Source organism: Ischnura elegans, chromosome 7 (assembly GCF_921293095.1).
Source record: "Ischnura elegans chromosome 7, ioIscEleg1.1, whole genome shotgun sequence".
Lineage (NCBI taxonomy): Eukaryota > Metazoa > Arthropoda > Insecta > Odonata > Coenagrionidae > Ischnura > Ischnura elegans.
In genome coordinates this window covers 71,942,262-71,969,503 of record NC_060252.1, presented here as the reverse complement: position 1 = coordinate 71,969,503, position 27,242 = coordinate 71,942,262, and positions in this window count along the sequence as shown.

The window sequence follows — 27,242 nt, the reverse complement described above, 5'->3', positions numbered from 1 at the left end:
AATGCGCTGTGGTGCGTAGACATATATGTCTGATTGTGCAAGCACATGCCACTATTCACGATTTATACTGATGAAAATGTTTCTAGCGCGAATACGAGTAGATAATAATTTCTGCTAGAGGACGAGATGTTTACATGTCTTAGTATTTCTATTATGTCAACAGAAAAACGAATCATGTTGGTCGTGTTACTGAACGGCAGCAATAATGCATGGAATAGATGATCAATGTTTATCTTAACGTACTAAAGTATGCCCCGGCAAGCCACCTAAACGTCTACGAATTAATCGTGGTGTGAACTCAGTGATCCATCGCCAATCTCACGTCTCGAAGGGATTTTTGATATCGCGTATCTGCCGCCGAAGTATGTGCATCTATTGCCTCCGTCGACATTGGTGCTCATGCAACAGTAGCGGAGGTATGTAAAGAGCCTCCATTCTCGTTAATAAAAACAAATCGAAGGCTTGAACTTACGAAACGAATATTAAATAAATCTGTTAACATTCAATACCGCACAATACTTTTACCGTTGGTTCTACTCCAAATTATTATGAACATTAAGTTGTGAGTATTTTACTTGTACATTCTAGAAGATGCACAAATATAAGATAATTGTCAAACCCTCAGCGCAAGGTTTAACTTCCCACCAACTTCAATCGCAATGAAGGCCAATCAATTTAAATACGACGCGAATGTAAATTTAACTTTACGCATTTCTTTTATTTGTTTTTAATACATATGACTTATGGGAAGTGACAATATGAAATAGCCACCATCGTAATTAATGAATAATTTGCTATTAATTATCAATCACAGCGTAAATTCATAATGAAAAATTCGAGCGCATTGCCGCGACGAAGCTACCACGGGCCCTCTTGGGCGTGAATACTTTCACGGACGCGGCTGTGAGAGTGACGTCACTAAAAAGTTTCAGAATCGCTCCAGCGTCAAAGCCGTGAATACATTGACGAAATCCGCTTGTGACGGCCATATCACATTTACAGAATCGAGCTGCTGGACTATGAGTATTTGCATAAAATTCTACCGAAGCTCCATAGGGTCTTGTCATATATCTTTTTACTCATTCTTTATTTGAGATAAACAATAAATCACTAAGCATTGTTTAAACTTAAACGTTTAGCTTTTACGGTCGAAAATATGAAGAAGAACACGCGAAAAACTATGACAACGGCAAAACGTACGTCTTTTTATTCTCGTTGCGGGAAAAATTTTGATTGATGTATTTCATTGTATTTTTTACAGAGAGATCGACATCAAATTGATTGCAAATAACTATATAGAATAAAATCTTATCAATTCTTTGATTTTTGTAATGGCCGAAAGGTAGATTTTAATTTCCGAGGTTTAGAAAAAAAAATGAACATTGAAGTTACGTACGCGATAGGTAAAAAATATTTCTAAATTTTTCATGCAAGGAAATGTTCATATTAGTCCTCTTACTTAAAATAAACCAAAAAGGCGAAAGCCTTCAATTTGGTAAAGTGCATTGCCGCGGAGCGATTGTTTTCTTTTTGGTTTATTTTAATATTTTTTGTTTATTGTTTTAGTCGAATAAGCAATGAGTAAAACGGTGTATGAGACGACCCTATGGAGCTTCAGCAGTATTTTATACAAATGCTTCAAGTTCAGAACTCTACCTTAATTTTCTGGATCGTCATTTCACAAATAGTCCATTTCGTTCTGCATAAAGGATATAATTTTATGGTAATATACAGCTTCAAACCCAAGCAAACATTTTGCATGTACCAAGGATTTTACAAATCAGGCAAGAACTGTTTTGGACGTTCTTGAGCTTTCTAGCTTTTGTCACGGAAGCCTCATTTAAGTTTTCTCTCACTTTTAATGAGTTGATGACGTCATTTGGGTTTCGATTCATTAACTCTGTCAGAGGAGACCACATATTGAGGGAAAAATAGCGTTCTACTTTTTTTTGCGCCGATAATAGTAGGATAATACCAATGATTAGGATATGCATGCCACCTATCATACTAGGGTCGATGAAGGATTTCTAGTATCACAGAAAAAATTTGCTGGAAATCCTGTGTACCAGTGGTGCAGCTAGGAATTGGGGCTGGGGGGGTTTAGGTGCAACCAATACCGGGGTGTGTGGAGGTATGGAATACCCACCAGGATAAGCGGTAGGTGCGATATTATTAAATTGCAGAATTATAAGATAAAGGTTCCAAATGGTGAGTTTTACGGCTTTCTGAGGGATATTTTATTAATCCTTACACTATTCTATTAGTAATATGAAGCCAATTAAGTAAAATAGATTAAACTTATAAAATTTCTCTGAGCTCTGGGGTGGTTTTATCCCCAAACCCACCCCCCTCGCTGCGCCACTGCTGTGTTCATATATGTTATGTAGAGAAATGTATTTAGATATCCTGTAAATAGAAATATCGGGAAAAAATCATCTTAATATTGCTATTTTGGTTGTGGTCTTCTAGTTTTCCGGGTTGATTTATCCATTATCGACTCACGCGGTCCAGCGTCCTGTGTGCCAGAAACGAGACAAATAGTGTGACGATCAGAGGACCGGCAGGAGGCGAACGAGTGAATGGACCAAAGGGTGGACCGCGTACAGGAAACAAATGACGGCCTGATTTGCGGTGGATATCCCAGGATCCGTTCTGATTGACTTATTCAAATAAATCAATCGCATTTAATTGAAGTTTGGAAAATGGAGGGCATCATCATTCCATTCCAATTGATTCATTTTTCCGCCATCGAGCCCGCGAAAATGTGAAGTGGAACAAAGTTCAATAGAATTTGCTCAGTAATGGCATACCATTATTTAGACGAACCTGATTTGGGTTGGAGCCAAATGCAATTCACCAGAGGCAATCGTCGACGCCGAATTCAGTGGTAATTGCATTTTTTTTAATCATCCGCAAAAACTTAATACCCTGGGTGGTTGACACTCGTAGGTGATAATTTAGTATAATCAGCAATCCTGAAAACAATGGAAACCCAATATGACTTAAAATGAAGATAAATGGACCATGCCCCTCAACGAAATCTCTAAATTAATATTTGTGGCTGTAATGGCCCCTTAAAATTGATGTCTAGGTGCATTCATGAACTACCTTCATAATTGAACATTAATTAGGAATATACGTTACAGTAAGCTGATAATAACAGAGTATTAGGAAGACATGGAGCAGAAGGCTAGGTGCTAATTTCCGCTAAGCTTTCAGTTTAAGGACGGAAAACTGAATATAAATACCCTCTAATTAGAATAATAAAACACTTTGATACAGCATAAAATGAAAATGTATGAGCCGATAGGATTTTTGGCATTCTTACTACACGTATTCTTTTAGAAAGGGAAGTTTAAGGTTTTTGGATATCTCGTCCTAAAAGAATAAAATGAATTTCAAGGACTAAGAGGCGTTATTATTCAAACTCTTGCTGGGATGTGGAGGTATTGGTATCTGCACCGAGTCAGTAACATAATCATCATAAGTTGTTTAGAAATAATTATTCTGTGAATGATAGATACGTTTTTACATATGGAGCACATTCAGTGCGAGTTCATATTTTATTATTGTTGAGTTCATGCAGATATAACCGATGGAGTTGTAGAACTATCAAATAAAATCACTCATTCTGATTCAACCCAGGTTTGTTTGGATAGGTTAGGGTGGCGTTAATCTAGAACTAAGGCATACATATACAAATTTCACACAATCCGGCTGTAACAATTTCCTTAAAATTTTAGATAAATAGAATAGTGGCATATCGAATTATATAGAATCATTAAAGAAAGTCGGAATTAGTTAACGTTTAGGAATGAAGTAAGTTAATATTATTCTTTGAATGTGTTTAAAAAATATACCAGACGTATTATAAAATTATCGACAAGCAATAACAAGGCCCTGGTAGCAATTCTAGCGCATGTTATACTTCCAGGTAGGCACCTGTCCAGTAAAATATTGCTAAAATTATTACGGAGGCTTCTGCGGTGAGTTAATTAGTGATTGTTTTTCGGGTTCATTCCGCGTTGACTCACATTTTGCGGACGAAAGTTTCGGGCGCGTCAGAAACCCGAAGGCGGGAGCTGGAACGCGCCCGACCCTGTCGTCCGCAAAATATGAGTCAACGCGAAATAAACCCGAAAAACAATCACCAAATTTGAGGTAAAAGATGTTGAAATAAAGATAATATTTTTTTATTCCCTGGCAAAGACTCCATTGCCTTGAGTATTATCTAAATGAGATAAAAGTTTTTGAATAAAAATTCATTTAATATGGCTGGTTTGGTTGTAAAACTAATATAGAAGAATATTTCCTGGTTCTGTGGGTGGATGAAATTGACTATACTTTCCTTAATATGGTGGACAGATGGAAATAAAATAGTAACAGTTAAATCACCTACGCCACAGTCGATGGATTATCCCTGTTCTTTGATATAGATGCAAGCGATGATATTTCCATGGGTTTTTCGAAGGGAGGAAAATTAATAATGAATATCTGAGAAGAGATGTAAAGAAACGAATCGCGAAAATCGTTCTATTGAATTTCTAAGGCAACGTAGATTGGGATTTTGGCCATCAATGAAATGAGATTTGCGTTAGCCTTGGGCATTTTGTATAGGCAGGATTGTAATATCCTAGTGACTGCTTGATTTGAAAGAAGAAAGTACATTTGTTGAACGTGGTGGAGAAAGATAAGATCAAAGTTGGCTGAGACATAATGGGAATCAGTGAGATAGACAAAATTCCAGGCCGGAGAAAAAAATGTCGAAATGATTCTGCAAAAGAAGGTGATATAGAGTATTTGCGGAGAGTTTTCAAAGAAAAAGATAGTGAAACGAGGTGAAGAATTATTAGTAAATAATATTAAAATAAATAAATAATAACATTTTTATAAAACCATGCTTTGTTAAAAAGAAAACATTAACTTCCTACAGCCCCTTAAATTATTCTATATTTCAAATATGATTGATGAGAAAGTAAAATAAGCTTTAGTAGAACATTTCAGATATCAAAAACGAAAAACATTGTGTGCATTCAAGATTACATTTTCTTTCACTAGGAAACAAATCTGATATATATTGACCAGCAATATTCTATTTAAAAAGTTCATCTTGCCAACCTACCTTATCCTGATTTCCTGAAATCGATGTCTTAACAAACTTTACTATTATGCTGATCTTCACTTTCTTTCACTGCACTGTATTTTTTGCACTTTTTTGACTCATTTAATTCCAATTATGTAAAATTGACATGAGATCTCGAGAAATAATGCAACAGTTTCATCAAGAGCCGTCAAGAGTTTCCTAATAGATTCTAATTACACTGTTCATCCTGCCACCCTACCTTGTCTTATACTTTGAAATTTATGTCTTTATACATTGTATTATTATGCAATTGCTCCCTTTCTCTTTTCTTCAAATTTTTTTCATTCAATCTGAATCTGTATTCAATTTCTTAACTTTTTCCTTCTATTTGAAATGTTTTTGTGGCAAACGTTTGTTTATTCAATTATTGATCGGAACATAAAGACGGCAGAAGTTACGTTCGAAGCCTAAAATTTCTCGCAGCAATGTACAATTTTCATAGAAATTCATATAAAGAACGGTAAATTGTAGGCTTCTGTTGAATATTAACTACAGAAAAAATATGCTGGTACTTTACGCTTTACAATCGAATACTTTATTGGACCTATTGAAGCGCCTCCATTGGATTTTAGTGACTGGATGTTTTTTTAGTGATTGGATGTTTGGAACTCCATATTTAATTTTTATTTCTGAATTTTACTCAAGTACTGTTCCGATCGTGGTATAACAGCAAGAATATTGCATTGTTATCCAGTTCTGAAAAATCCTGATAATAATGGTGCTCTAGCTAATCAGAAAGTGGTCGAAATTTGAGTTATAAGATTTAAGCGAGTATAATAAAACGTGGTAAAATAGTTAATATATAGACATAGAATCAAATTTTAACGCACACATTAGTCCAAGAACTGTCCAAAAGTGACCATTATCAGGCATCAAATGCAATTTGTCGGGAAAATTATATTCTTGCAGTATAATGAAGTATAAAATACCTGTAGTTATACATTGCATCACAAAACTTTTAAATAGATTATGCGTCAATCAAATATTTCAGTATTTATGTATATAATTAGTATTATAATTAATACTATTATTAATACTATTTATTAAAAATAGTATCAAAGAATTGAACACACAAAACTTATAATCTAGGTAGAAATTTGTTCTGCCTCCTTCATTTTGTATCACTTCAAATAAAATGAAAACTCCTGAAGGAAGGCAAAACTTTTTCCATCGCAACTTTAATATTAGCTACTATAAAATCCATTTGTATTATAATATCACCTTTCAGCAATATTACTTTTCCATGAAATCAAAATTCACCAAGCGGCACTCGCAGAAACCAACAAAACTTGGCAATAAAAGCTCTGCCACAATGAACGCCAGGGTAATATTATCTTCCTTCAAAAGAAAGCGTTTGCCCCAAAAACTGAATTAAACTCAATACACTACGAAAAACCGTGGTTAAAGGTCACGAATGATGCCTGGAGGAAAAATCTAACGAACACTGGACAGTTACAAACTTTTTCAGGGCGACGGAGCCCATGGGTCTACCTAATTGAAATCTGTCTTTTGCCTGAAAACAAAACAAGAGCGGAATCTCCGACGGTAGGGAGTGACAAACGAAAGGCATGACCGGCTTACACTGCCACTTCAAGATTACACTGCGCCATCACGTCATCCGCCTTCCAGCAAGTACGTCTCGGCCGGGGAAGTTGCTCGCGAGTGACAGAGCGACCCCCCCCCCAAAAGGAACGAGATGGGACGGAGAGACAGTTTGCTTGTCTTTTGAAGTCTCGCGATGCGTCCGAACTCTGCTTTCTAGATTGTCCGTCCCATTGTTGTGCTCTCCGTTGAGAGAGAGAGGAGCAAAGAGAGTGCATCTCAGAAAAGAAAGAATTTCCTACATCGGAATTTCGGTGGCAACTTCAACAGCGCCACCGGGGGGCCGATTCAAAACATATTCATATGTTTTCATACACATATATACTCACCTCCTCCTACTCATGTAAAGAAGTTTTGTGCACCACAACGAAAATTTGGAAGTACGTTCATTTGTTTATAACATCTACCTATATTTTGTTGTGTGATATTTCCACGCGAATATTATTATTATAATAATATAGTTGTATAATAATATAGTTGTATAACAATTTATATGAATAGGAATAGAGTTGTATCACGATGCTTTATTTACACTGAGGATAAACTTTTTTATTCCATCCTTAGAAGTGTTAGATTATTTTTATAAAAAATATTACCTACCTCCACAAATGACGAGATGTTATCCTAGTTCGAATAATGAAACTACTAAGCCTTACCGATAACAGCATTATTATTCAAGCGAACATATATAATTGGTGCAAATCAATAGAAAAACGGCTTTTTGGTAATGGTGGGCTAACTGTATGAGACATAACACTACAATCAGGGCTGCATAAAGTACAGAACACATTTATCCTCAACTTTATATGTTCTACTGCATTAAACTCTGATGATGATATGACTTTCTGTGCCAGTCTACGATTGCCAAAAAATCAGTGCAATTAGATGTACCAATTAAACATGTTCACTCGATTAATTATTCATAACCCCAGAGATGGTAATTGTCAAAAACCAAAAAATCTTGGCTAGGTTATTATGTATTATTGATGGACCTGCATTGGAATTTTTCCAAAATATATAATAACCTGGCGCACTGGAGACAAATACATAATTTCTATACTAGGACCAACCAATTCTTACAAAGAAAACCCTAGGTTTCGATAGAACTGATATTTTATTGATCCACAAGTCACAGTAAAGGTGCAGTGCCACTGAATCACAACGTTGACTGTAGGGGAAGAGTCGTGTCCTTGATCCTGTCCTGATGGTAGCGTTATGTCTTCTTGAATTAGTCCACCATTGTCAAAAAAATGTGTCTTTGCAATAATATGTACGAGCATGTCCATGTGAATATATTTACTGTTTTTAAATACGATATCTTCATTGATCATTAGGTACGTTGTTCCTCGACATCTCTCCGCATAAAGTTGACTTTATTACGAAATAGTAAATATATATATGTACACACATGGGAATGTTCGTAGGCAATATACACACACATTTATCCGGTTCATCCCGTCCTCCCCTCTCCACCCTATCCTTTCAACCCCTCTTTGCGTCCTGCACACGAAAACCCCGCCGGGGCCTTATCGATTGGCCCGAGTGGAAACGAAAATTCCACTTGGGTAGGAGGGATCTGGGGGAGGGGGTGGGCGGAGTGTGGGGTTGAAGGGGTGGGGAGGGGGAGAGAGGGAATGGGGCATTGGAAACTGTGTGTGGCGAATCGGAGGAGGACGTCTGTTGAAGAGTTCCCTAAACACCCCCCTCCCCCGATTAAAAGTTACATCGCAATGGGCGATATTCGGCCCTAAAGCTCCGCAGCGATTTTCAGCGAGAATACAGAACATGGGGAAGCTAGAACGATATATATATATTTGGGATAGCATTTCTACTCACAAATTACACAGCAGTGATGACGATGGAACTCGCTCGAAATTACGGTTGGCGTTCCATTCAAAAATTGGAAATTTGCATTGTTTTGGTATATATTTTTGGCCACAGCTAAAAACAGAGGCCATTAAGGTACTCTTCATTGACGGAAATATTTGAATATTTAAGGACAGAGTTTGCTAATAAAACTATAAAATAACATTTCATTGACACTTTTACCTTATTAGAAATAAGGTAGGTACTGCTATAATACATGTAATAGATGGACTTGTTATCTATTCTGATTCAAGTATATACCTTACTCTATATCATAAAACATCTTTACACCGCATGAATTTTTTTACTCAAAAGTAGAACAGGTTATATTTCATGTTTAAACGTGACAAAAAGGTGACTTATTGCTATAAAATTGAAAATTAGGTACCCTTTAGTTAATCCGTTGCAATTTACGCTAATCGAAGGAAATCAATGGCTTAATTCGGCACAACATTGTTTGGAGCAAGCTCTAAGCTGTACCAAAATTTTCTAATGGTATTCTTGTCAGTAAGATTATAATTCATATATGTTTCGCTTTCATCAAAGAATTCTATACGAATAACAAGTTTCCAGTAATTAAACTGAATAGTCGGTGCTTTTTTATTTTTATTTCATAATTCTAATTTTTGTTGAAATTTATAATTCTTTATTTGGCGTGTTAATTCATAAATTCAATAATTAAATACATATAACTATAAATAATATGAATGATAAAAATTCATAATAAAATATTAATTTACAATAATAACTAATAATAATGATTCAATTATAAATTAATTCAATATACATTTGCAGGCACCTATTACACCGTAACTTGAATCGAAGGAAAAATATTTCTCACTCATCAAGCACAAAAACGTGAAGGTAGTTTTAAAGGAAATGGCTAATATTACGATATAATGATAGGAAATAAAATCTAATATGCTCAAATGTTTACACACACAGCATTACTAGCTGATAAAAGTACGCATAATGTTATAAACAATAATTCTTTTCCCTTAGCATATTGCGTTAAGGATACCGTCTTCGGTGTAAAAGTATTTACACGAAAATATATACACAAAGATTGGTGCCGAACGAAAAATGATCATAGTGCATTTTAGGAGTAACTTTATTTAGGTTTACTCCCTATCTCGCAGCATGAGATACATCCTACCGTTATAAAAAATGTATCATTTTTAAGAACTTCATTTTTTCCTTAGATAAATTAAATTTATTCCATCATCTTTCAAAATAGATTTTGAATAACAAAACTAATGAGGATTTAAATAAGTGAATGAATTCAATTAAAAGGAATACAAGCTCTTGATATAGCTTCCGGGTTTTCAACCGGGTCAGTTTCTTCAATATTGCCTACTCTTCGAAGGCCGAGTTTTTTCCTCGTCCTAAGGACTGGGTGTCCTGTCGTGAAATGTTTTGGTATTTTACATGCTAATGTCGAGTCATTCATCAAAATTTCGGTAACCATGGAAAGCCTGACCCGGTTGCAAGCCCAAAATTAATTAATTGACCTCATAAGGTGGGAAAACTTCAGGATAATAGCTCCATTTACCATAAACGGAAGCGGCACACAGAGCATACACTACGGACTTTACTGACATTAGCTCCATAATTTCCCAATTTTCTTCCGAAATACCCTTTTCAAAAATATGTGTCAAAATATTGTTTTTGAATTAGGTGGTAAATCATTCGTCCCATTAATTGAGCGGAGCTCATTAATCGAGCAAAGATGTGCAAAGCTGGTAGTTTCACATGAATCAATGTGGAAGAGCTTTTTTTTCTTCTACCCGTCATTTGCAGTTGGACGTCGACCTCTTTGGATCTATTTTGATCTTGAACGTCACTTCACTCCAACGATGGACGTTGGTCAATTATGTGTTCGGATGCTTTCGAATGGCGATGAATGTGCTAATCAATTACGCGCAGAACTCCAAAATTCCGATACATCAACATCACCACCATGCTCCTATGCCGAATTTATGAGGACCATACGTATAATTAAGTGACAGAGATAGTTACATCGTACGACACTAGTCTCCGATTTTTTCACGGATAAACTTGTCATACCAGGCGAGAGTTGCTCTCACGTACTGAAATCGAAGATATTTTAGCGTAAACAGTGAATATTATTACGTCATATCATCATTTTTGTCTCGAAATTTGGAAATTTTTCCTCTACAGACCACAGTTGTTTATATTTTTCCAGTATTAGTGAAAATATTTTAACATATTTTTAGTCAAAAAAGTCTATTTAGTTCACAAATGGCATTTTAATGTCAACTATGATTTATTTATCTAGTTTCAAATAGATAAGTGTTTCCCACATAGTACCCCAATAGATAATGGCTATGCCCACTGTGTTAACTCCGCCAAACTAATCGCTTTTTCTATTTCTTCGACTGATTGAACATTAAAGGCATTTTTCCCTCGATGCGAATTTAAAAAATCCTTGAAAAAATTTAAGTGATTCAGAAGGATGAGTACATTAATTAAATCTTCCAAGCCTTGGGACAACTAAATAGCTCAAATAAAATTCGGCAGTGCATAATTAAATTACAATCAAAAAGATAATACTTTAAGACTTATTCACATGGATGTAAGAGACTGTCGTTTTGTTTTTTGAAGAAATCTACAATTATATCGGGATTAAGATACATATATTCATCTTCAACACTTATTTTTAGCATCCTGTGCCATATGCTGCAGTAGCACACGTTTTAGTATAGGTAGTTAATAAAAGAAGAAATAAAAGGTGGAATTGCCATTAATTACAGACACTAGCGAAAATGTCTATGCACTAAGATCATGGAAGAAGGTAACCAGGTTGAAACCATGAAAATACTGATCCTAGGCATACGAGCAGATCATTTGATTCCATATTCTCACCGAGGGCGAGGACCCTTCACAAAATGTACCGCAATGCCTCCGATAGAAAAGTCAGTGGGACGCCTGCGGGGCTCCGGACGGGTTGGCAGCTCCAAAGGCTCCGTGCGTAATTCCCTCATTCGGGGAAAAGGGTAGCGTACATTTCCTTTCCCTGCGGCCTTTGTGGCTCACTATCTCCGTCCGGAACCCTGGAAACTTCACAGCTATAGGCTACACTGGGGGAGACATGACGCGTATCCCAAATCTAAACGAGTGGAACCTTCTGACGAAATCCGATAGATGCCGCACTACATTTCCACCGAAATACCATTCATGCTTTCAAATAATCTCATGGAAGAAATTTCACTGGCTGACCTGCTAAGAGTACCACCAAATTAAAGGAGCAGATCGAGTTTTCCTATCCACTGGTTTAGACTCAATTTAACCCTTTCTAACCCAGAGTTTCTTCAAGGAGAAATTAAATTTCAATACTTTTCGTATTATAAATGTGAAAATTTTCTAACCAATCTAAGCTATTGTGTATCCTACGTATTTCGCCATTAAACATTTTACATTACAAAATAACACATAGTTTAAACCTTTCCTCAATAGAACTTAAAATTTATACTTTTTTATGTAACTTAGAAGCAAAATTGGGTTATAATGGGTGAAAAACGCGTTAATCTGTGAAGTACCATGCATTTTAATATTGGTCTAGCATTTTGGCTAATTTTATCAAACTACTGTTCATAAGGAATACGACCTCTAAAGAAGAAGTTGAGATATTGCGCAGTGTTATAAAACCCCCAAATAGATATCTTCGTGATTGATTTGACAATGAAGTGGAAACCATCTCTTGGATAAAACAGTTAATCTAGTCAATTGCTAAGAACCTCAAAAACTTTTATCTAACTAAATTTCTTCAAAATGTTTTAATTTTGATTTTACTGAGAACTCTTATTCCCTAAATCACTTGTAAAATCAGTAAAAATAACTTGATAATTGTATATATTCGTCGAATAAGGTTCCATTTGGATCAATGGAAAATTAGGGACTGATAATCTTAGCATACGATGCCGTTTATTCGGAAGCGAATAAGTGTGTCTTCATAGAGGTAATCTCTAAATTCACAAGTTAGCCACGAGGGCTAGTTTAGTAGTTCATCGTCGATTGCCATAGTTTGAAAAAAAAATCGTATTTCTATCCTACTTCTTTAGCAATTCAAGTCGAAAAATTGATTGACTTTACCCATTAGTAGATGAGTAGATGACGTCACGAGATCATACCCCGCGGGCCACCAATTCTCTCCTACTTCCCGACCTTGAGCATTAGTCGAGGGGTTCATTGTAGTTCACACTCTTGCGAGCGATTCCTTCCCACAAAAAAGGTCCTCCTTGGACGAGTAACAGTTAGAGCTCTGATGGTGTCATCAACTCATGAAAAGTGGTCAGAAACTTTCGCGTTTTCTCGATTTAAGCTTGAAAGAGAATGGCTGAATGGGAGAGATTATTTATTTCGCCACAGCCTTTTCCTTCCTTTTCATCTACTGAATGCTATTGATGCATTGCTATTTCGGGTCTGAGTAATAAATTTGACGTTTTTATTTCCTCGCAAACTTCACAAATATGGTAAATACACTTTATAAACACTTTTTATATGTTAAAGGTAACGTACCTCTCAGCGAAAAACTCGGGAGCAAAGACACACCCGCACGCCACAACTTTTACAACCATACTCCCCTATTCTCTCTCCTGCGCCGTCAACAACAATTGATCCATTCTTTTTTGCTGTTCACTATCGCCTGCTTCATTGTCTTTCTCCCATCAATTGTCACATTAACATTCAACCCAAAAGAACTCAAAATTAAGTTTAACAAAATGTTCCTAATTTTTTGAGAAAATCTTAGACCAGTAAAGAAATACCTTGATAATGATATGTAATCGTTGAATTAGGTCCCATTAGGATCTATTGTGAAAATGTATTATGCCATTTAAGATCATGAGTTTAACTTAACGTTCATCGGAAATAAAAGGCTTTCAATACCTATCGACATCCTCAAGTTAAGGTTACAGCTGTATCATGTTACGGTCAACGCTAACCCGACATTATAAAACTAGCCCTTCTGGTCTAAGTGAATAACTTCATCAAATCGTAGGTTAATTCATCGCGAATGGACATAAAAATGAGAATTTTATTTGGATTCAATCCAGCTGAGCTATAAGCGAATGAGTGTGTCTTCCAGGCAGAAGTCTCCGTATGCACGAGTAAGCCATCGTGAATTACGCGCCCTGCACGCCCAGGACGCCACAGGAATAGCCACGCTATGGCCATCACGTTCGACGACGACGCGAAATGGGGCGACAGTTTCGGTTGCCAGGGTACGCGCCGTTTCCAATTGCGGTCCGCACTGCAACGCTTTACTGCACGGCGTCGCCGTCCTGCCGCTTAAAATGGGGTGGGTCATTGAGGTTGAATTGTTCCACCCCTGACGCGATCCTGCAGGGGCGGAAAGGGGTGGATAAGGACTCGGAACCAATGAAATGGGAGGTTGAGCATTAGGCTGGCCCATTATGTGGAAACATTGGGAATACATTAAGTCCTCGAAATACGAATAAGATGTGTTCCGAGAACTTGTCGTCAGTTGAATTTGTTCGTTAATTTTTTATAACTTCAAATCTAAAGAAGACAATGGAATGTGTTGTTTTTCTGCAGAATTATTTACTGCATTACATTTTCGCGTTAACTCACGACGGTGACGAACTGATTTAGCTGCGGATAATCTGGTGGGTAAGGACTCAGGACCAATGAAATGGGAGGTCGAGCATTAGGCTGGCCAATTATGTGGAAAAATTGGGAACACATAAGTCCTCGAACTCCAAGCAAGATGCCTTCCGAGACCTTGCTTGTCTGTTGAATTTGATCGTAAGTTATAAAAATCTAAGGAGGGTAATGAAATGTGTAGTCTTCCTGCTGAATTCATCACTGCATTACATTTCCGCGTTAGCTCACTACGGTGACGAACTGATCTAGCTGCGGATAAGCTGGTGGATAAGGACTAGGGACTGATAAAATGGTAGGTCGAGCGTTAGGCTGACCCATTATGTGGAAAACTTAGGAATACAAGTCCTCGATATACGAATAAGATGTGTTCCGAGAACCTGTTTGCCTGTTGAATTTGTTCGTAAGTTAAAAAAAATGTAATGAAGGCGACAAAAAGTGTAGTTTTCCTGCAGAATTCATCACTGTGTTACATTTTTGCGTTAACTCAAGATGGTGACGAACTAATTTAGCGTGTGACGCGGCAGGAGAAGAAAAAGTTTCGCTCTCCGCGGGAAGGTAGGACGGGCGAAACGCATAAACAGTTCCTGACAACAGTTTAACTTGACCCGATATTTTGTTTACACCGTGCCCTAAGTGCGAGTTACTCTACGCCACGCCAATCCGTATCGGTCAATCTCAAAGTTGCCAAATTTCAAATTTCGGTAACGCTTGAATTTTTTTATATTTTCGTGTATCCTTAAGTTCGTAAATAGAGAAATAACAGTAGTTATCTTTCCCTACGGTAATGATAATCTAAATTGAATTTATGTTCAAATTTTCCTATTCATGTTATATTCGTGGCACTCGCTTTGATGGGTCTACCGAGTAAGTAATGAGGAAGTGCTAAGAAGCAGGAGCGTAGCTTTTAGCAGCGAAGGAATTAACCGTTCACAGTCCAATGTTCCCATATGGGAACACATTAATAAAAATTCATGAAAATTGTATTTATTATCAGTGGTTACTTTTATAGCTTTTATTATGTAAATAAAGTATGGCAGTATTTTTAAAGCGAATCGCATGAATTGTGTATGCATTGGTCGTTGATTGTACCTTTTTAAAATTCGTTATTTTCATCACTTCTGTATTGAGTATGCGGTTTATTCGACATTTTTACCTACACTTGCTCTCCAGAGACAAATGCTCATTTATTTAAAAGATTAATATATACTACATTGTAAAACTTAGTTTTTCGGTCAAGTTAATCTATTAATTTTTCAAGCAATAGCATAATTTTGTGGCGTGTTCCCATCTGGGAATACGCTTCAAAACGCATTTAAAAATTTTTGTTTGGGTTTTCTTACATAATATCTCTTAAGTAGTTGTAAAAGTAAATAGGGTATGCAAAAAGAATTTAAAAAAAAACCAGTCGATAAGTTAGTTTGGTCTTTTAGGGGTTAAGGCTGAATACCCACCAGGATGAGCGGTAGATGCGAGATTAATAAATTGCGGAATTTTAAGATAAATTTTAACTCTAAGCTCTGGGGGGTTTAACCCCCAAGCCCCCCCCCCCTCGCTGCCCCACTGCTAAGAAGAGCGGGAGGAAAGATAACTCTTCTAAAAAAAAAACTTTAAGGAGAAGACGGGACGACTTAGATGGCCACATTATGGGGCACGATTGCCTAATGCAGTGATGCAGCGAGGGGGGGGGTTTGGGGGATAAACCCCCTCAGAGCTCAGAGAAATTTTTAAGTTTAATCCATTTCACTTATTTGGATCAGTATTACTTATAGAATAGTGTTAGAAGTAATCAAATATCCCTCAGAGAACCGTAAAACTCGCCATTTTGAACCATTGTTCTTAAAAAATTTCTGGAGGAGGGCCCCCGCAACTCCTGCTTACCCTGGTGGGTATGCAATACCCCCACACCCATAAGTACTAGTTGCGCCTAAAACCCCCCTAGCCTTAATTCCTATCTGTGCCCCTGGCCTGATGAAAACAATTGTTTATGGACAGGTGAAAGGTAAGAAAGGCAAGAGACAGCCCCAAATGAATTACATAGGGTAAGTTATAAAAGATGAAAAAGAGAAAATATATGTCACTATGGAAAGGCTAGCGGATAGGAGAAAGTAATGGAGAGCTGCGTCAAACTAATCTTAGGATTGTTGACTAATGATGATGACTCGTTCTGACGACTGATTGCTGTTACTGGTTCATTCCAATACATAAGGTAAGAAATCGTGAAATATATAATAGTTTAATAAAAATAGTAACAAAAATATTAATAATAAGAAAATAATAATTTAATAATACTTCGCCTTAATCGGGCGAGATTGGGACTAGAAACCTTCCATCTAACCCCTAAGATACGATTAAGAGAACCGGAAAGTTTTCTGAGAATACAATTGATGTGTGTGGTAGTAAACGTAGAATGAAGAAGGGGAACCACTGAGACGAGACCCAAAACTGTCGCTCTAGGATTGGTATGGACGCGATGCCGTCGCATCCCATACCCTCGAAGGCCATTATGACATTTTTTGAGGGGTTACTTTACGCAAAAACGATGGGAAATCAATAAGGAGAGGAGGAGGACGCGCGCCCCCCGACGGAAAGTGCTAAATGGGAGCGATGCGATGCGCGGGCCCTTGTGCGGCGCGGGGGTTGGCTACAGGGAATAGCGCCAGCGACGTCACTTCCGCTGGAAAATATTCTCAGCGCCTTTCTCATCCTTTTGTCTCAACCGAGGGATTCCATTTGGGACATATTACAAGGGGTTTCGGGAAGAATTGAGTGTGCCCTCCAAAATAGTAAAATACGTCTCGGATAGATCACTTAGACATCTCGAATATCACATGTGATGCCTCAGAGATATTCTTGAGACATCTTTGAGACTTCGCCGAGATGTCACTAAATCCAAAAAATATTATCCCTGCGATATCGACTGAGACGTCTCAAGTAAGTCTCTGAGGTGTCTCATGAGACATTAATGATGCAACTCAGATCTCAGGAATCTCAGGAACGTCTTTGAGTGGTCTCGCTTTATAGTTATTGCAGGTCTGTCCCTACTTTTCCCTATCATTATTACGATAAATTCGGGATGAATAGGTACTGATCATTTGAAAATAAGAACTTCAAATCATATGTTGTGATTTGCATTATCACAACTACATAATTGCTGCGAAAATAGGTATGAAAGGCGTAACGGCGTTTAAATATGTAAATAATTATTTATGAACATTTCACGATGATCGAGATATTTGAGACTATGGTGAGACATCTCCGAGACATTCATTGCTATGTGGGCTTGAGTCCTCGTACTATACGCAAGACTTGCTTCTATTGGATCGGGTCGGTATGGTGTCTCGAGTGCTCGCTTTCCACTCAGTGGGATAGTGTTCAAATCCTGGCGCGCCGGCGTCCGCCACTGCCGCCGTACCATACCATGTACATGCCTCTACACAGTACGGTACGTGAAAGCAGTATTCATATTTTAAAATATCCTACCTAATGCAGGGATGCCGGCTTACAAAAAATATTGGGGGGGACCAAACCGGGGATCTTGCCTCGGGAAATTTTATAAGTAGTGAGTTTTAAGTTTTTTAATCATTTAAGAAGAGTCATATGATCAACATTAGAACCCTGATAACTCGAATCTCGATAACTGGACACTCCGAGGAAACTCGACAAGCTTACTTCACACACCTATATTTTTTCCTTTTTTCCTCACACCCATAACGAATTTTTGAGGGGGCTCGGGCCCCCTCAGGCCCATGAAGACGGCTCCACTGACCTTATGCAATTAAAGAAACTATTTTTTTGATTAAATACATAAAGTAGATAAAAATATCGATAATAACTTTTGATGATGTTGAAAATTCATTGTAAAGGATCTGTATATTGTATACATATTCTTATCTCTATGCTTTTCCATTCTATGATGAAATACATTTTACAGTCACTGCAGTTTTGAATTTATATTAACGCAAAATTTCCTTTCAATATTTTTCTTTAGGTAATGAGTATTTTTGGTTCTGTTTTTTTTTATTTCCTATTTAAAGACTTCTAGCCTTACAGGCAACCTTCTTCTCCGAAAGGAAATAACTATATGAAAGGACATATGTCTGAAAGAATAAATATTATCATGATATTCTGATCATTTCCCTGCACATTGCATCATAGAAGGGTATTAGATTCTCGGCAGGTTGCGGGGTATTTTAATACCTAGGAACGTCGAGATCGGAAATATGTGCCTATTAGGGCGTAATGCCTTTGGTTTAAACATGGTTAAAAAGCTAATGTTTATAATATAACTTTATCCAATCAAACATTATGATGCATCAATTCATTATGAATAACGAACAACAACTGAAAAAAATACTCACGAATACGTACTGTACGCTTTAAAATTGTTTAGGTTGACACGCCTAAATGACGAGAATCTTCGTCATCCGTCCGGAACGTTCGGGAAAAAATTACGAGAATTCTCGCCATCCGTACGCAACGTGTTAAATTAACTCATAACTGTCGACGTGTATAGTGAAGAGTCGAGATCGATATTTGCAGTGTAAAGTCGAGATCAATCCTTAGGGCTAATGTCATAATTTTACTTGACCTACTCACTCAGAGATTTAACTTGAAGGTTGGTTTGCCAAGATGAGGGTAGAGCTCACAGCGGACTACGTCACTGGCGTATGAATGTCACACATTTTGGGTAGGGCGGCCAGTTTCTTTCTCTGAACCTCCCCGCTATTTGAGGATTTTCATGTGGGGTGTCCGAAGGCTTTATTAACTAATCTGATAAACTCATAATTAAAAAGTGAACATTAAAATTATAAAGTAATGAATTGTCCCAAGAATGGATCCTGACTCTATTACCGAAACGTTGGCATTTCTGAGAGAATTGCCTGGTGCAAACCCAAAGAGCTTTCAATGGCGAAGTAAGCTTCATTGGTTCGACGCGTTTGTAACTCTAGCCTCCTAATTTCAAATGAATCAATTCTTTGTTTTTCTTTATGACGTAGTTGAGCCAAATGTAGTACTTTTAGATCACTATTTCTAATTTCTAATTCCAAAATGGAGAAAAAGTTGGTTCCTCTACGCTTCAAATGAAAATTTTACAGCGTATGGTCATCTTCGACCAAAATACTAATTAGAATATCATCAAGCTAGTAAAAAAAGCTGTACCTGCTTCGACGAGCAAGGTTATTTATAAGTGCTATTTCAACAGCATAAGTGTGGTAAATACATCAGCTCAAATTTTCATTAGGTACTGCTCAGGAAAACGAGCTTATAATATTAGATAAAATATCGAATGGCGAGGGTGAAGTTCGTAAAGCCTTTTTTTTCGTTCGTGAAGCCATTTCACACCCCCATCAATGCTGATAAACTTTAAGAAATTGTTAAAAATATTTTCCCTTATAATGATGTTCTTCATTTTTAAATTATTATTTAAAAAAGTTATTTTATATGAGCTATACAAATGAATGATGTCAGTACTTACTTGAAAAAATATTCCATTAACCTCAATGAATTATGTTTTTCCTTTGCATCGACAGTAGGTAAATATATGACAATAGTCCGTATGCACTTTGAAACTTTTCTGCATAAAAGCAAGCTCGTGCAAACACGAAATCCAATTTAAAAATGCATGAATTTCCCCTGAAACCTCAACTCTAAATATTTAAAATAATAGTATTGAGATGTAACAAGTTTTATTCTGATATAGATATCTATTTTTGATTTAAAATTCATATTTTGCCTAATAACCCTAGAATCACGATAAAAGCTTTTGTGCTCAAATAGAATTTTATACCTTCCGACACTCAAAAAGTCCAAATTTGCATTAACGAGTAGAAGTTGATGATGCACACTTTTTTATTAAGTACAATTAGCTTCGCCATCGTAGAAAGGGCTCTCCATAGTATGTGAACGTCAACTATTGAGTTCATGAGTGGAATTTATCACTGCTCATCCCTGCTACAAATGGGCTTCGCATTATTACTCAGGTTTTGAATTTATGTTGCTTTACATTTTATGCTTCATCTGCCATACCTATCCTATCAGAGTACCGGTTTAAGAAGTGAATAGCAGGTTGTATTTTATTGCACATTCAAGCATTTTCATGGGTATATTTATAACAACCGAGAAAATTACAGCTCCATTGTAATTTTATTGGTGGAGAGGCAATTTATTATAAATTAGCACACTGATATCTTTCAAGATTATTAACAGATCTCATTTTAATTTTCATGGTTTTTGTAAATAATCCTTCATACAAGCGTTATTTATAAAAACCACGAAAATGCACGAAGTGACATCTTGAAACTTGCAAGACCCCAGAGCAGGCGAACCTCAATAACCTATTCAGGGGAATAACTTGCTGGTACTCCAAAGTACTCAAGGACACCAGCTCATAAGTGCGTAAAAATGTGCTTGTTCAGCAATCTTATTACAATAGAGGACTGATTAGCCCGAAATTCACAACAAGAATGAATTCATCACTGCGGACTTGCACAGTCGCCCTTGTAAACTATTGTATGCATACGGAACGCAACGGGAATTTTCGTATTTTTCCAATTTATTAAACCCCGCCATTTTTTTAAACACCCGGTTTTCAATATACTCTCAATGTAATTCTTCGTTAAAACTTTCGCGGGTGCTCGTCATTATGATTAAAAACTTTTGAGCTATGTCGCCGCGTCAATTCTTGGGTGGCCCCAACGTTTCCCGACCGATGCTGGTCAATCTTTCAAGGGATTATGAAGAGTTGGGAATTTAAAATATTTTATATAGGTATCTCTGTCAGGTGGTGGAGGGAGGGGAGCCGGAGGTTGGGGGAGTGGGTTGCTGCTTGTTTTTTCTTATAACTGGTTGCCAAGAACGGCTAATTTTAATGCCGGTGTCTCTGTTAAAATTATTCTTTTCTTCTCTGGATATTTCAATGGCTTCTCTGACGACTCTCTGTTTTAAAGCCATTGAAATATCCAAATAAGAAATCACAATTTTAACAGAGACACCGGCATTAAAATTATCCGTACTTGGCAACCCGTAGTGAGAAAAAACAAGCAGCAGCCCACTCCTCCAACCTCCGGCTCCCCTCCCCCCACCATATTCTCAATGGTTAAAACGCTGATGATGGGATCTTTCTCTAAGAGTTTAAAGAAAGCATAGAGAAGAGTCTGATTCTCAGAGTACATAAGGTTTTACGATGGGAAAACGCAGACAGGGAAGAAGGACGAGAAAAGACTGGAGGCGTTTGTGATGTTTGTGTGGCGAAGCACGGAGCAGGAGAAGTGGAGGGATGGACAGAGTTGTTGAGGAGAGTAATCTTCTATATGAAATACTGAGAAGACGAAAGGTTTGGATTCAGCAAGTATTGAGTGGAAATGGGGTTATAAACAGTGCTAGATTGAGAATGTTTGTTAAAAGCGAGGGATGGGTAGGAATAGAATAGAATTTATAGATATAATGAAAGGAAATAGGCTTCATTGGGAATTGTAGAGGAAAGTTCCAGTTGGAAAGCCAAACAGGCCGGGTTAGTCAGCAAAATCTTCTATGTAAACGTATATTTTCCGGAAGAATACTTTAACCATTTTAATTTTAACAACTGTTAAAAACACCCCAAAATCCTGATCGGTTGATTCAAGGTGCATATAAAATCCGCAGTGCGGAAAGTTTTGATAATTCCCTCCGCTGATATAACCATATTCTTGCATAAACATTTTCAATGGTGTAATTTCATGCGTAATGATATTTCATTATTTAATATCTTTCAAATAGCCCATTAAAGTCAAATAAATATTTCTAAATAAAATTTTGGTCTAAATTATTGGCGAATGATGAAAGATATTTTGCTAGGTTAAAAAAGTTTATTACATACTGGGCAAATACTACTCATTATGGGACAAATTATTCAATAGACGCAAGAATATTTTTCTTCCATTCAGAATGTAATTGCATTAAAACTTCCGTTCTAGCACCAAATATGCACTAAATGAGAGCGCTGAACACAATTAGGTCAGAAAATGCACGTTTTCTGTTAAGTTAATGTTACTAGGTTCCTGTAATTCACCAGATCTCGTTAATTACTGTAGCAAAATTTATCCCGAGATTAATTATTTATTGGTTGATATTTTCGATATTCACGCAATGAAAGAAATAGTATATATGTGGCCCCAAGCCAATGAAAATGTACCTTTGTTTCCATTAATGCATTTGCTATCTGGTTCAGTGCCTATTTAAGCATATAGTGCGCTATTGACGCCATATAAAGGACGCTTAATAAAAATTTAATGAAAATATTGCATAATTTGAATGGCGATGAGTATAATGTAAAACTGTATTATCGTTTGTGCAAAGAAACGTTTTAAGAAGCATCCTTAAAAATTGACAAACTTTTTAATCCCTAGAGATTTCAGGATCCCGTGATTAGTTTCATAGTGAAAATTAAAAAAAAGAAAATTGGTGTAAGTGGATTTGTAAGGAAATGTAAGATATTGAAAACCCTCATGTGAATTCATGTTTCATGTTTATGAGACTTCAATGAAGGCAGTGGTTGAGTGATCTCTTAAATGTATATCATTTCACTGCATTACAGTTTCCAATCTACTCAGTCTAATAGACGAGGAAACTTCATAGTTCCATGTTCCATGCCTTTACAAACTTTACTCTGGCCAACGCGATAATCGCCGAACTCATTGGATACTTAAAATATGAAGATGCGATTTTTCATCTTTTTTTCGACATTTTTCTCTGAAAATTACTATTATGGCTGAATAAACTTCTGTATAACATTTACGTTGAATGAAAACCTCGTCATTACCCTTAGGGCATCGTTGTGATAATTTAAAACCATTAGTTCTCTTTTTTTGGCCAAATTTAAGTAATTTGATGTAAAAATAACTGGTGATTACTATGTGTGTGCGTGATTGATGCTGGAAAAACCATACAAATAGGGTGATGCGAAATATTCCGCGGATTTGCTCCTCAAATTCAGTGATGACATGAAAGGAAATTTTGCTCCTCGGAAAAGACAATCAACGTGGTTTCTGTTGCCTCTCTTCGCAATTCTCACGCAAATCCGAGCTGCGGACGTCCTCCCACGTTTGATTAAGGATTCTCGGATATGAAAGTGAATGTAAGGGCCTCTCCCGAGCTAAGGACGACTCGAATTAACATCCTTGGGCATTCCTTTGTGCCGACGTCTATACCCTCATTTGCCTCGGATTATCGGCCGCTTTTAGGCTGATTGACGGCGTATAATTATCGCAGGAGGCGTCAAAACTTGTTGTCCGTCTGCGGCCGTCTCCCCTCTAACCGACAATGCTCTTTTGGGTCGGGAGCAGTTTCATGGGTGCCGCTCCGTGATGAGGGTGCAGACCCGCACCTTCTCTCTCTGTGTCGCCGTTTGGCCGCACCCACCCTTCTCCCGCACTCTTTATGTGACGGTTCGGGGAGGCGCGATTTTAATTGGCTGCCTCTCCGAGCGCTAATCAGATTACGGACCTGGGAATGCGGGAAGCATCGAAATTCAGGGGTTTTAGTTGGAAACTAACACGGTGGCGGCGCAGCAGTCGCTCTCTTGAGGGTGGAAAGTGGTCGGGAGATGAGTCGAATGCAAATTCAGCCCCTTTTCATGTGTCCCCACAGAAACCCTTTACCCTGAATATCCTGTGGATGGACAGTGGACACAGGGGGCAAAGACGGGACTCTCACTATGAATACCTTCGCAAATTAACGAATAATATAAGAGCATTGGGAGGTAGAGGACATCCTATCAGAGGGAATGCCAATTATTATCCGCAACATAGTTATATCTTTGTTTACTTTGTTAGTACTGTCGTTTTACGTTGATGACGCATCCTTTATTTATTTGTTGTAATCAATGCTGCTCCGCTTTCTATTTGCGCCAAAAAAGAGCAACGTTAAGTTGACCGTTTTTTATCAAGGGCTGAAATTCATCGAAGACTTGTGGCACAATACAAAAACAGTGTTTTGTCATGACGGAGTACTGTGGTCATCTGTTTAGCCTCGGAATGGATTGAAAATTATAAAATGCTCGCATAAGTGTCCCGCAGGGTGGAGGAACTGGACGACCGTTTACCGCCAGAAATGAAGAAAACATTGAGCGTTCCCGTAAAATGATCTCTTAAATCCAGGTCACACATTATGAGTTGCTGACCTGACAGTAGACAGTTACTGGACCTGAGTACTCGCATGACAGTGGCTCGACTCGCATCGCCCGGTCACACAAGTTCGAGCTGCTGCAGCAGCATATAGCATGCTGGCGTGAAAGTAGACAGTGTGTAATGACAGTCTGCTGGCGTGGAAGTATACTCGCATCGTTTCTGTGGCGTTTCAAACCCAATTCCATTCGAATGCGTTCAAGCGAGGCTTCACAAAAAATCTCTGTTCTTATAATTAGGATTCAAACAATTCCATAAGTTGGTTTGGCCCTTGCTTAACTCCACAAACTTTATATTTTGTTAGGAAGCCCATCTGTTTCCATATTATTTTTAATCACTTCTTGAAAATCAGAAACACGAAGAATGCACCCGGCGTGGTCCCGGACTTTCGAGCTGCTGTCATTTCGTAATACCGTGCAAGTTGGCGTCCGAGTCACATGCGAGCTGCTGCTTGTGGCACGGTGAGGAAGAAGAGAGGCGAGTAAAAACAACATTTTTTGTAGTAACTCGGTTGCGAGTTACTGACCGACTCGCACATAACAGTAATTCGTATGATGCGGGTCACACGGTGCGAGTTGCTTCGTTGCAGTAACTTTCTATGCCAGCTCGGATACTAGCTCGCACTGTGTAAACCAGGCCTTAGACAGACGAGTAACTGTTGACAAAGTGGCATAACTTCTGTAAATTAGTCACGGTTCTGCACACGATTATTATATAAAATTCGTAGGCAGTATTATATACACAGAATTTTATAACTTCATTGCGGATAATATTTGACTTTCCCTCGTATTTGCCCAAAATATATACGTCGAGGCGCAAGTTTCACCATTGGTATCATGAATTGAAGGAATTCAATATGATGTGAGATTGAGTCACTGAGCAAAGGATTACTGAGAATACGGCGTCAATAGGGGTAGGTTAAGGTCGTTGTTTCGGTGGGAGGCGATCCTTTTCCGCAGCACTATGATGGTACCTACCTCTCATCCACAATGCGCCAGAGATCTGTATTCTTGCGCAATTTCATTTTAAATATTCATCAATAACTTTAAAACATCGTTTTTTAAGCTGATGGAATAAAAGAATTCATTGAGAGAGCCACCTCAAGATTAACCGTGAATATTGATAAAATAATTTTAATTTAATAAATACCGCACGAATATTTATTTTATTGATGGATGAACAGAATTTTTCCAATGATTTAAAAACTTTTAATATTTAAACTTATTCTTGACACTATTGCTAAAAACTTGTTAGCAATACTTAATATTAAATTTCTTTGACATTATTTATTTATTGCCTGTTCAGGCCTTGAGAATCTTTCATCATAAAGTGAGTACTATAAAGTGAATCTTGCCTATTCACTGGTTATCTAGAATGCAATTCTAACATGTTTTGCCGTAGTCAACTGTTTTACATATTCTCTATCTTAACTTTTTAGAAATTTGTAGTTATATTGTCACCAAATTGTTTTTTCAGCACATATATTTTCCATTTGGCAATACAAAAGACAATTCCATTTTTATGAAATACACAAGGTGAATCCTTGAAACGGGTACATAGTCACGATACACGAATTCTTCCAGAGCATGTCCTTCTGAGCGGATTTGAATAGTACCCTAAAAAGTGATAGTTTACTCAACAGCATTGTCGCAATTCATTAAAAATAAAATTCAGTAAACTTGGACTTTAAAGTGACTTTTCTCCATACATGAGAGCCTAATATATTTTTTTCTGTTACGCATGGAGTATATTACCGTCTGATTCCAATAGAATTGAATATTTGGTTAAAAGATTTTGTCCTAGCGGGAAAAAGTTTGCAACTGAAATTTCGACCACTTCCTGCTGAGCTAGGGCCCTGAAATTCTCAGGATAGATCAGAACTAAATTACGATTTAATTTTCTTACACTTACACCACTATCAAAACGGTGTCTCGAGTAACATGTAACATTAATACTTGCAGATCAATAGATCGTAATATCATTTCAAACTCTTCCATCATCGATAATGAAAACTTGGTTAACGAACCCATTATAAAGATAAAGTAAGCGGCGTTGTATTCTAAAACGTTAGAATATCATTATTACCAATAAGGATTATTCCTTTGTTTTTGCAGAAAAAACAGTGTATTTCCTACTGATATTAGTCATCAACTCTATCCTACATTCTAACTCCTTCCGTCCATAGAAATATTCTTTCTTGAGACCCTCCTTCCCCTCTCTTCCATCTCATTTCTTTTCACGCAGACCCTTCTCCCAGCAGAGAGGAGCAGTGATAAGACACCCTTCCCGACCCTTATTCTATCTTCAAGTTAGATAGAACCTATGTGTGCATCCTCACATTTTTGATGCCTGAAATATTTTTCTTAAATTTATTGAGACTTTCCTATCAGACGTATTTGAAATTTGCAATAATTAAAGGGGTCATTAGCCGTAAATTTCTCAAGTTTAACTTAACGTAAAAATAATTTTTAATATTGTAATTTGAAAAAATCCTTCCTACATAGAGGAATAAAGTAGTGGAACGACCTATCTGAAGTCATTTTTAAGATCTTCCCCGCAAATATGAAAATTTTTAGGAATAAATGTTCATCATTAATTGGTGTATTACATAGTGGTTTACTATGGGACTGTTTGAAATTGAGTTATTTGGGTCAATGTTCAATTATTGGTTGTATGATATTAGAATTTATGTATTATTTTTTACTATAGGCTTCTTTCCTGTTTCTTGCTTTGTTGTTAGATAGGAAGATTGTTATTCATGTGTGTGAATCTAATACTGCCACCAGGCAATAGCCAACTTGACGCAATATGTAGTAATTATTATT